Consider the following 12,141-nt stretch of genomic DNA (forward strand, 5'->3'; position numbering starts at 1 on the left):
CTAACACATTTTTTTAAATTGTTAAAGTGTTTATTTTATTTTTATTAACAACTCAGGCAACAACAGATGTTGGCGAGGATGCGGAGAAAGAGGATGTCTTTTGCATTGTTGGTGGCAATGCAAGCTGGTGCGGCCACTCTGGAAAACAGTATGGAGGTTCCTCAAAAAACTAAAAATAGAACTACCCTACAACCCAGCAGTTGCACTACTAGGTATTTATCCAAGGGATACAGATGTGCTGTTTCAAAGGGACACATGCACCCCCATGTTTATAGCAGCACTATCCACAATAGCGAAAGTGTGGAAAGAGCCCAAATGTCCATCAATGGATGAATGGATAAAGAAGATGTGGTATATATATACAATGGAGTATTCCTCGGCAATCAAAAAGAATGAAATCTTGCCATTTGCAACTATGTGGATGGAACTGGAGGGTATTATGAAAAGGAAATTAGAGAAACACAAAAATCATATGACTTCACTCATATGAGGACTTTAAAAGACAAAACAGATGAATATAAGGGAAGAGAAACAAAAATAATATAAAAACAGGGAGGGGGACAAGACAAAAGAGACTCTTAAATATGGAGAACAAACAGAGGGTTACTGGAGGGGTTGTGGGTGGGGGGATGGGCTAAATGGGTAAGGGGCATTAAGGAATCTACTCCTGAAATCATTGTTGCACTATATGCTAACTAATTTGGATGTAAATTTTAATTTTTTTAACGTTTATTTATTTTTGAGACAGAGAGAGGCAGAGCATGAACAGGGGAGGGTCAGAGAGAGAGGGAGACACAGAATCTGAAGCAGGCTCCAGTCTCTGAGCTGTCAGCACAGAGCCCGACATGGGGCTCGAACTCACAGACCGTGAGATCATGTCCTGAGCCGAAGTCAGACACTGAACCGGCTGAGCCACCCAGGCGCCCCTGGATGTAAATTTTAAAAAATAAAAAATAAAATTAAAAAAATACATTAAAAAAAAACCATCTACAAATCCTTAAATAAATGAATAAATAAATAAATAAAATGTTTATTTTATTTTTGAGAGAGAGAGACAGAATATAAGATGGGGAGGGGCAGAGAGAGAGAGGGAGATACAGAATCCAAAGCAGGTTCCAGGCTCTGAGCTGTCAGCACGGAGCCGGACGCGGGGCTCGAACTCATGAGCCCTGAGATCATTAGCTGGGCGGATGATGCTCTGGTGCCCCGGAGGGAGAGAGATAACAGAATAATTGAGCAAACTCTATAATGTTCAATGGAGATGGTCTTTGTGGAGAAATACAAAGTGGGGAAGAGGGTAAGGGATTCCAGGGATGTGGAGCTATTTTATACGGGGCCCAGGAAGGCGTGGACCAGGGGTGCCTGGGGGGCTCAGTCAGTTAAGCATCCGACTCTTGATTTCGGCTCAGGTCATGATCTGAGGGTTCGTGAGATTGAGCCCCACACGGGGCTCCATGCTGACAGCACAGAGCCTGCTTGGGATTCTCTCTCTCTCTCTCTCTCTCTCTCTCTCTCTCTCTCTCCCCCCTGCCCCTCCCCCCACAAAATAAACAAATAAACCTTTTAAAAAAGGAAGGCCTAGAGGAAAAGGTGACATGTGAGTCAAGACCTAAAGAAGCCTATCAGGTCAAGCTGCCTTATCTGAGTTAAAAAGCGACCTCCAGATCGTAGCGGCTTAGAGGTCCATTGCCCTCATGTGCCTGCTGTAGATCAGCAAGGACTTTGCTCCACGCGCTTTCACTTAGTAGCCGGCTGAGAAGACATTGCTGGTCTCTATCCCCATATATGTATATTTTTGCCAAGTGTCTGGGTGGTAGAGAGCTAAAAATGGTTGGAGGACAAACCTAATAACACATCGTCCATCTTTCTAATTGTCAAATATTCAGGCAAAAGATGCTCACCCTCTCCCGGGGGGGGGCGGGGAGGGGGAATGTCAATCATAGCATCAAACTCAAAGTCCATCTAGGGGTAACTTCTCTGCATCAAGTGTATTATGGTTCCTCTTGACCCAGAGACCTATGAACCAAAAAGACACGTTGTCTGAACCCACCAGGCCATACATGTCTAGCTTTCGACACGAATTATAAAGCATAGTAAAAAGGCAAATTACACAATTTGAAGACACAGGGTGACCATCAGAAGTAGAGTCAGATTGGCAGCGATATTGGAATGATCAGACCCAGAGTTTAAGTAACTCTGATTATGCTAAGGGCTCTAATGGAAAAAGTAGACGGCAAATGAGTACAGATGGGGAATGTAAGCAGAGATGGAAATTCTAAGAAATAACTTTTTTAAATGCTAGAAACCCAAAATACTGTCACAGGAATGAAGAATATGCCTCTGTGGGGCTCATTCAGTGGACAGGACGCGGCTGAGGAGAGACTCTGTGAGCTTGAGGCTACGTCAATGAAAATCTCCAAAACTAGAAAGCAAAGAGAACCGAGATGGGGAAAACATGGACGGGGTCCCCAGGAACCGTGGCACAGCTACGACATGTGTAACATATGCATACTGGGAACACCAGAAGAAGAGAGAAAGGGACGCAAGAAATAGTTGAAGCAGTAATGACTGAGATGTACCCCCCCCCCAAATTTACATCAGATACCAAACCACGGATCCAGGAAGCTCAGAGAACGCGAGGCAGGATAAATGCTCCAACCTCTACACACAGGCATATCATATTCAAACTGCAGACAATCAAAATAAAGAAATTAATGCATCCACTATTGTGGTTGGAGACGTCAACACCCCCCTTATCAGAAACGGACAGATCCTGCAGGCAGGAAATTGGTAAGGACACATGGGACCGCACAGCACCAAGAGGCCAACTCCGAAAGGGAACAACAGAAGAAACAGAGCAGGCCCTGCTCGGCAACAATTCTGAGATCTCAGGATCTCAGGATCGGCCAAGGCCAGGGCGCCCCACCCCGGAGGCAGGGAGTGCTCCCTGAGCGGGTCCCGTTCTGCTCCCTGGCATATTGGGGGTTTTTATCCCCCAGCTCCCTGCTCTGGGACACTCTTCTTTCTCCATTATCCTCCTTGGCCGCGTCTGAATTGGGCATTGGCAAATACGTCCTCCCTGGGGGCTGCACCAGGACACAGATCCCGCACAACTTCCCAGATTCTGTCGATGGCTTCCTCCCACCGCCCAAAAAATCTACCCTGAAGATACCCTTCCAAAGCACGAAACAACATACACACACAGTCATTAATGACAGCCATGTTTGTAATAACAAAAGGCTGGGAACAACTCAAATGCTCATCAGTAGGGGTCTGGTGGGATAAATTACATCCACACAGTGAAACTGATGCAGCTGGGGAAAGAATGAGGAAGTTCTGGGAGCTGGAGTGAACTCGAGGAGACACTGTCAGATGAGAAAAGGTACAGAACAATGCGTCTAGTATGCCAACTTCTGTTTGGGAAAGGGGGGAAATCAATGCTTTGGCTTATTTTTGCCAGAAGAAACACTGACAGTGGGATAAAGAAGAGAGGGAGGGCAGAGGGACCCCTGCAAGGGCGCCTGTTTAATATTGTTTTGACACTGAACCGTGAAGTGCGTTACATATTCAACAAGACAGTTGAAACAGAAAGGGAAACACGAAAACCCCCAAATCGATGCTAGTAATATGAGGGCTCAGGGACCATGAGATGTGGTGTGCACAAAACAGAGGAATGCACATGCGAAAGTGCAAAGACGACACTACGTTTCGCTGACATGGGGGCGGCAATTGGGGGGGGGGTGCAGGTTTGGAAGGACAGTCAGGACCCAGTCTTGGATGCGCTAACTTTGAGATGCTCTCTAAGCATCCAGGCGGAGACATTGAACAGACGCTTTGTGTGAGTCTGGGGACCAGGGAAGGCGGTCGAGCTGCAGATATGAATATGAGCGTCACGGGCTTGGAGCTGGTGCTTCAAGCCACGAGACAGGATGAGATCACCGAGGGGATGTAGATAAGAAAGAGGAAAGGCCTGGGGCCTGAACCTTAGGGCCCTAAGTCGTCGGGGTCGGGGGGGGGGGGGGGGGGGCGGGAAATGAGAATGTGCCAGCCAGTGGGGAGGGAAGCAGGAGCCGGGCGCTCAGGAAACCAAGCGAGGGGAGGGTTTCTCAGAGGAGAAAGGGGCCCCCCTGGAGGTTCAGATGGAGACCTCCGGAGATCACTGGTCGGAGCAGCTGAGCTGGCAGAGAGCAGCTTCCAAGGAGGGTGAGGGGCCCTGACCAGTACGGTTAACATACAGTTCTGTGTTAGTTTCGCGTGTACAGTGATCTCTTTCTGAGGTGTCGTCTAAAGAGGAGTCGAGAAATGGGGTAACAGGTGGGGGAGCGGTGTGGAGCCTGGACAGCAGTGCGTTTTAAGATAAGAGCCATAAAGCCCATCTGTCTGCGATGGTAATGATCCAGTAGAGAGAGAGAGAGAAACATGACGGCACGAGAGAGGCATGATTATACAATTTATAAGGCGAAGGAAATGACACTTCGGGACGCGGCTCCTGGAGGCTGGGACAGTGACTTGCCGGGGTCACCCAGCAGGATGTGCCCCCCACCTCCAAGCCCACCGTGCTCCCCAGTGAGCCCCTCGGGGCTCTGGCTCTGCCCATAAATGGCCACAGACCCGGGAGCAGCCTCTGCCCCGGCCGCCGGGAGACAGCAAAGGCGAAACCACCTCCATTAATCAGTGCGCGGGATTAGATAGGAGCGTCTGAAGCCCTGCCAACAAGTCCGGCTGACAGCTGACCGGGCAAGTCAGGAGGCTCTTGAGCACAAGCATGCCTCCGAGAGCTTCCACGAAGCCTATCAGAGAGAGGTCACATGGCTCACATACACGGCCGCGGGGCCCAAGGTCACAGGAGACACGACCCCCACAGAACCCGCCACCCGCTGTGATCAGAGCCGTGCACCAAGGACCTGTGAAAACCAGAAAACGCACTGGCCTGTGGATGCAGAGGCCTCTCTCACCTTTCTCGCTCACACCTGTGGGATCCGTCCACTGGCCCCCCGTGGTACATTATAAAAATGGCCACAGTTTCCCCCCCCCCGCCTCTACCCACACCCCTCCTTTTAATGGCTGTGGGTTACAGAGACGGAATACCCAGAGATTGAATACCCAAGTCCTGGAAGCTCATTTTCAGACAAGTTCTGGGTTCTGAAGATACCCCAGTGAAGAAAACAGACTAAGTCCCCATCCTCATGGAGCCACAATCTGGTGAGGAGAGGGGACAATAAATGAATTCCCAATTCCCAAGAAAAAAATCTAGACAGAAACAGAGTCATATGGAGTTGACTGCTGTGGGAAAACACAGAGCAGAGTGAGGGAGATAGAATCTTAGCAGGAGGGGAACCCTATTTGTTGTAAGGTACTCAAAGAAGACCTCTCTGAAAATTCAAGTTTGAGCAGATACCAGACAAAGACGAGGGAAACATACTGTATAATGTCCAGTGTTAAGAACATTTCAACTGGAAGGAACAGCAAATGCAAGGGCCCCGAGGTAGAAACAGGTCTCAAGGAAAAGCAAGGAAGGCAGTGTGACCGAGGCAGAGAGAGCAAGCAGCAGAAAGCTAAGAGGTTACGGTGGTGATCATGTAGGGCTTGCTGGCCACTGAAAGGACACTTTCCCTAGAGTGCTCTGGGGTCTACCGGGGGAAGGGAGTTAAGCAGAGAGTGAAATGGTCGGACTTCTATTTTAGGAGAATTGTTCTGGCTGCCATGTTGAAAAGGATATTGGAGGCCAAAGGCACAGACAGGATGCCATGTAGGAGGCCGTTGTCATAATTCAGTTTAAAAATGATGACGGCTCTGATCAGAGTAATGACAATGGGGGTAGGAAAACGTAATTTAGAATCCAGACACATTGTGAAAGTTGAGACGACAGGATTTGCTGATGAACTGAAATGTGAGCAAGAGAGGGGGGTCGAGGGTCTGGTAAGGTTTGGGCCTGAGCGATTAGAAGGACTGAGTTTCCGTTCACCAAGAAGGCAAAGGCTGCCAATGGGAACAGGTTTCGGAGGGAAGGTTAAGAGCTTCGTGACGGATACGTTACGTCTGAGATGCCCACTACACCCTTGTTACGGACTGAATTGTGTCCTTCCAAATTCATGTGTTGAAGCCCTACCCCTCAATGTGACTGTGGAGATAGGACCTGTGAGGACATAACTGGGGTTAAATTAGGTCAGAAGGACAGGGCCCTAATCTGATGGGACCGGTGTGCTTATAAGAAGAGGAAGAGATACCAGAGTTCTCTCCATCCCCACACATGCGCGGAGGAAAGGTCATGTGAGGACACGGTGAGAAGGCGGCTGTCTGCAAGCCAGGGAGAGAGGCATCAGGAGAAGCCCACTCTGCCCCCAGAACTGCAAGAAGATCATTTCTGTGGTTTAAGCCTCCTGGTCTGTGGTATTTTGTTATGACGGCCCAACACAACATCTAAGCGGAGAGGTGGAGTGAGCAGGTATACCTGCAGGTCTGGAGTTAGCGCGAGTGCTGGGCTGGAGAAGTATGTTCGGGAGTTGTCGAGCACTTGAACGACGTTTGAAGTCAGGAGACCAAATGAGGCCAGCCAGGGAAGGAGTACACACGGATGGAGAAGGAAGGTGGTTGTAGGAGTGATCCTGAGGGTGCTTGAAAGAGGCTGGAGAGTGAGACTGAGGGACAGGTGGCCAGTGGGGTGAGGCCAGAAACAAGAAAGGAATGTCCCAGAAGCCAAGAGGAGAGAATGGCCAACAGCGTCACATGCTGTTGACAGTTTGAGCAAGATAAGCACTGAGGATCAACCATTGGATAGGACTCTTTGGAGATCACTTGTGACCTTGGAAAGAATCATCTTAGTGCAATTATGGGGGTGAATCCCTGATTTCAGTGGGTAAGATAGAAGGTGAGAGATGCCTGAGTGGCTCAGTCGGTTAAGTGTCTGATTGTTGATTTCAGCTCGGGTCATGATCTCACGGCTCGTGTGTTTGAGCCCCACATCTGGCTATCTGCTCAGGGCAGAGGCTGCTTCAGACCCTCTGTCTCCCTCTCTCTCTCTGGCCCTCCCCTGCTCGCCCTCTCTCTCTCTCTCTCTCTCAAAAATAAGTAACATTTTATTCATTTTTTTAATGTTTATTTTTTTTGAGAGAAAGAGAGAGAGACACACAGAGCATGAGCGGGAGAGAGGCAAAGAGAGAGGGAAACAGAATCCAAAGCAGGCTCCGGGCTCTGAGCTGTCAGCACAGAGCTGGACCCACCACTGGAACTCACCAACCGCGAGATCATGACCTGAGCAGAAGTCGGACACTGAACCGACTGAGCCACCCAGGCACCCCAAGGTAAATCAGCATTTTAAAAATAAATATGATAAAAACTTAGAACAGCTTTTGTTGTTGTTGCTAAAGAAAACCAACCATGCACAGCGCCTGGCATAAAGGGACCATCAGCCAGGGCCAACCCGCTTCCACCCTGGCTCCAAAGTTTCCACCCCAGCTTCTGAAGATCACACGTGGTTCAGTGGCTGTCTTACCAGCTGTTTTCAACAAGAGCCCTTCCCTCTCCTGACTGCTCTCTCTCTCCCCCTTCCCCTCCCATCCCCACCCCACGCCATCCCTGCTCAAGCAGTGCTAACAGATCTCATTCCCCCCAGCAAAGAATCCAAGCGTGGAGTGTCACCAGGCCACAAGGCACCTGGCGTTTTTCTGAGCCTTGAGCACTTCCCTGTTTAAGTTTCGATTTGTCACCGCTCGGCAAAGCCCAGTTTCAACTTTTGAAACAGCTATAAGATACGGCGCGAAGGACACCCTGATTCGTAAATTGGTGACAACCGTGCCAACATCCCCAGGAGGGCTAACGTGGGCCAGTGTGCCTGAGTCCCTCAGGTGCCCAGAAAGAGAAGACGGGGCCTAAGAGCTCAGCGCCTCCTCCTTCTCAGTCTTCCTTCTTAGAAGAGAGCAGCGCCCTCTGTGGGTGCCCTGAGGCAAAGCTAGTGTTCGCAGGCGTAAAGGAGAAGGTGCAAATAATCTTGGAAGGGCAGAGAGAGGGAGAGAGAGGCAGCGACAGAGACAGAGACAGAGGATCAAAGGGAAACTCGTTCCAGCCATGACAGGAACCTACCTTGGCCTCTACTGGCCAACCAAGGGCTGCCAGACGTCAGGGAATACCAGTCACATAAAGAAAAAATTAACAAACAGAACAACTCGCCCCAGAAAAAGAAGCTATAGGATAAAGAAGGAAAAAAAAATTAATTCTAATTAGTATCTTCAGAGAGATTTAAGAGGAAGTTTCATTAGAAGACTCCTTTAGTTAAAAAACATTTTAGTAGTAAGGGACACCTGGATGGCTCAGTCGGTTCAGCGTCAGACTCTTGATTTCAGCTCAGGTCGTGATCTCACGGTTCATGGGTTCGAGCGCTAAGAGCACGGAGCCTGCTTGGGATTCTCTCTCTCCCTCTCTCCCTGTCCCTCCCCTGCTCATCTCTGTCTCTCAAACTAAATAAACTTAAAATAAATTTAGTATTGAATTAACATCACAAAAGTAGAACATTTTAGAATTTAAGTTTAGCTTATAGTTTTCATTCTAACTATTTATTTGGAGGGAGAGAGAGAGAGTACGTGAGCAGGGGAGGGGCAGAGAGAGAGGGAGAGAGAGAGAATCCCAAGCAGACTCTACTGTCAGCACAGAGCCTGACATGAGATTATGACCTGATGGGAAATCAAGAGTCAGACGCTTTACAGGCTGAGCCACCCAGGCGTCCTGAATGCCAAATTATCTTAAAAATACAAATAACCTCGGGGAACCTGGGTGGTCAGCCTGTAAAGCGTCTGACTTTCGATTTCGGGTCAGGTCATGATCTCACTGTCCTGATCTCTCCATGCTGAGCCTGCTTGGGATTCTCTCTCTCCCTCTCTCTCTCTCTGCCCCTCCCCCATACATGTGTACACACAAACACTCTCTCTCTCTCTCAACATAAATAACTAAACTGTAAAAATACAAATAACCTCAAAAGACCAGGACTATGGATTTGTTCTACTTCAACATTTATATTTGATTCTAAATTCAAACATCCTAGAGAATGATCATGTTCTTCTGAACAATTTTTGGCCAAGCCTGCATATCGAATTAACCTCCGGGAGCCTGAGTTTCCCCACCTAAATTTAGGGGTACCCAAGGATGAAAGAGTTGGGTGTGGAGCCCCGTGTGAGCCAGGGTTCAGGACGCTGCAGGGGACCTGGCGGGCTGTGGCTCTTTCTCAGCCTGGAGCCTGCTTCCCTGAGAGCCCCAGAGTGTTTTGGCTCCTGGCCCAGCCTCAGCCCCAGATCAGGCCTCCCCCTGGGCCGCCCTCTGGGGAATACACCTGGATTTGCAACCCCACAGACCCGGAGGGTCCTGGCACCTCTACCCTCTCCTCTGCTGAGGGTCTGTCTGCCCTTCTCCAGCCGGGCACGGCCTCCTCCGGCCCCACGAGCAGCCCCCTCCTCGCAGTCAGTTCGGGCCTACGAAGCATCGGGAGTATAAGACAAAAGAACAATCAGAGCCCGAGTACCGAGCATATGTCAGAAGCAGAGGGCAAGTCCAGGCCAGAGGAAGACAGCAGAAACAATGAAGCCACCAGGGACAGCCCAGCGGTTCAGACTGAAACAGAATCTGTGCAGTTGAAGCCTCGGAATCTGTATTTTAAAAGCACCTTGGGCTAGTCTGGTTTTAAGAGTTCTGTAAACCTGCGACCTAAGTTTGGCATCGTGCTTCCAGGTGGCCAAGGTGAAAAGGGAGATACGTTATGTGACACATAAAATAGTTCTAAGAGAGAAAATACACTGAAACTTCCCCTGGCACTTGGCCATGAAATAAATATCTTATAGACAGGGGACTCTCATAAAATAGTTTTAAAGAACGTGCAATCATTGATTCCCTGGTTTTTCTTCTCCTAATGGCCTTTGAGGAGAGCCTAGGGCACAGCGAAGAAAGACTTTGGTTCTTCAGGGACCAAAGAAATCTGTGCTAAGCACGTTCCTCCTGCTGGTCTGAATACATCCAAGGAGAGGACACGTTTTAAAGTCATTTGACGGCAGAATCTTTTTTCAAATAAAATCTCATGTCGAACCCCAGTATCTAAACCAAATAAAAGTGCGGCAGCTCTGAGTGGGGGGGAGACCCAGAGCCCTGCCTTTTTGTCCTCTCCCTGCCCCTGCAGACTTCCCTGAAGCACCCCCTTTGGAACCAAAAGGCTCCACGAAACCCAGCTTGAAGGTTGCACATTCACGGTGGGGAGGGCAAACAGGTTTGAGGTCAGGTGTGAACACAACTGATGGGCAGTGGGTAGGGGGTGCTGAGTTGAGAAGTGTTTTGATAACCTGCTCGCCTTAAGGGCCCCAATCTTTAGCCCCTTACTGTATTCAGTACACATCCTTACGATGTGACTTTTTTTTTAATTTGAGAGAGAGAGAGCAAGCAGGGGAGGGGCAGAGAGAGAGAGAGAGAGAGAATCCCAAGCAGACTCTGTGGTGTCGGCACAGAGCCGGACACGGGGCTCAAACCCACGAACCAGGAGATAGTGACCTGAGCAAAGAACGAAAGCCAAACGCTCCACCAACTGAGCCGCCCAGGCACCCCTACAATGTGCCGTTCCTCCTTGGATCCTTCTTGGAGGATCCTTGATAGGAATCCTCCTGTCAAGAGATGTTGTTTCCGTCCCCCTTGATCCTGAGTTGGGCCCAGGTCGTGATACAAGCGGAAGGGTCAAAGGCTGGCAGGTTGCCACTTCTGCTCTCGCGTCTGACGTGAGAAAGTGCCCGGCCAGCCTGCTGCAAGGATGGCAGCCAGGGAGTGGAGCCAAGTGTCCCCAGCCGAGCCGCTACCAGATGGCCCGCCAACCCCCCAGATCACGGAGGGGGCCCAGCCTGAGCCACTGACCTGCAGGTGTCCTTGAGCTAAATAGATGCTTATTTTAAGCCACTGGATCCCGTGCGGTTTGCTCTATAGGATGATCGTGGCAACAGGGAACGAGACGCGTGTGAGCAGTTATGTCTGGCACGGGGCGGGAAGGGGCTCCGAACCACTACCCGCACCCCACCGTCCCCGGGCTCCCCGCACATTACACGCCACGGGCATATGCCCTTCGTCGGACACTCACCTGCGATCACCCAGCCGGCGGCAGAGCCTGGGGGCGGGCCCTGTCCTGGCCGCCCGGTGACACGCCGGGGAAGCCAGGGGTGCAGGTGAGGCTGGGCCAGGCACCTGCTTCTCGGCAATGGCTCCACAGTCCAGAACTGGGGAGCAAGGGCGGGGGGAGGAATCTGCTCTTGAAAGGCACACACAACTCCCTCCCTCCCTTTAGATCATCCTCCAGTCATTGGGTTGGCTTGCTTTTAGTCATTCACACCTTCAGCTGGACGTGGAACGGGCTCGCCGTCTCCAGGGTGGGATCCGCTTGCGCCAGCCTGAGCAGTGGGCCAAGGGGCCTGGAGGCTGGTCTGGGGGCCTCGGTGACAAAGGCCAGCTGGCTGTAGCCTCATCCTCCTGGGCCCAGAGACGAGCAACGCGGTGCGCACAGCACCAATAAGCAAACTCGACTTCAAACCACTCCTTCCCCGCCGGCCACCCCCTGCCCGGATCAGTCTGTGCGCTGCGTTCGGCTTGAGCAACGGAACACCCCATGTGCCTTCCATTTTTCAGAGCTCACACTGGTGAAAGCTGCTTTGGCAAGATTCCTGGCAGCAAAACTGGCCTTGAACTTTCAAGGAAGAAGATAAATGGCTTTGAGCTGAGAACGTCAAGAGTGTTGTGCAATTCTCTCGTTACTGCTTGCGATGAAGTCTAAGCACTGAGCAAGGACGCGGTGGCCTTCGTCACCGCCCCGCCCGCCCCACACCCGAGGCCGGCAGCTCCCCCTTGCCGTGGCGTCACGACCACACCCCACACCCGCCGTCCCTCACCTCTGCTCCTGCCTTGGAGGCCTCCCCGCCCTCGCCGGCTTGCTCCTGCTGCCCCGGGGACTCAGGTCCCGTGTCACCCTGGCAAAGCTCAGTGAGGGGTGTTCTCACCCTGCCCCCACTCAGGGATCTGTTCCTTCTGGCGATTCTCCGTGGGAGCCCCAGCAGCCTGGGACGTGCAGGCTTCCCGAACGCGGCGGCTTCTGGCTCTCCAATGCTGAGGTTCCAGGGGCTCCGGAGCTGTGTT

At 50.9% G+C, this 12,141-nt stretch overlaps 1 long non-coding RNA gene across 2 annotated transcripts; it reads right to left on the bottom strand.

The window, feature by feature from the left end:
* Nucleotides 1-1,553: 1,553 nt before the first annotated feature.
* On the bottom strand, nucleotides 1,554-11,431 carry LOC128315339 (uncharacterized). Of its 2 annotated transcripts, none has more exons than XR_008298085.1 (3): nucleotides 11,096-11,431; nucleotides 9,342-9,458; nucleotides 1,554-2,016 (listed from the first exon to the last, which is right to left on the bottom strand). It is a non-coding gene; the product is annotated as an uncharacterized LOC128315339 (long non-coding RNA). The 2 variants fall into 2 exon arrangements; XR_008298084.1 differs by lacking the exon at nucleotides 1,554-2,016 and adding an exon at nucleotides 7,618-8,180.
* Between the last annotated feature and the right edge of the window lie 710 nt (nucleotides 11,432-12,141).

The sequence above is a fragment of the Acinonyx jubatus genome, chromosome C2, assembly GCF_027475565.1.
Source record: "Acinonyx jubatus isolate Ajub_Pintada_27869175 chromosome C2, VMU_Ajub_asm_v1.0, whole genome shotgun sequence".
NCBI lineage: Eukaryota > Metazoa > Chordata > Mammalia > Carnivora > Felidae > Acinonyx > Acinonyx jubatus.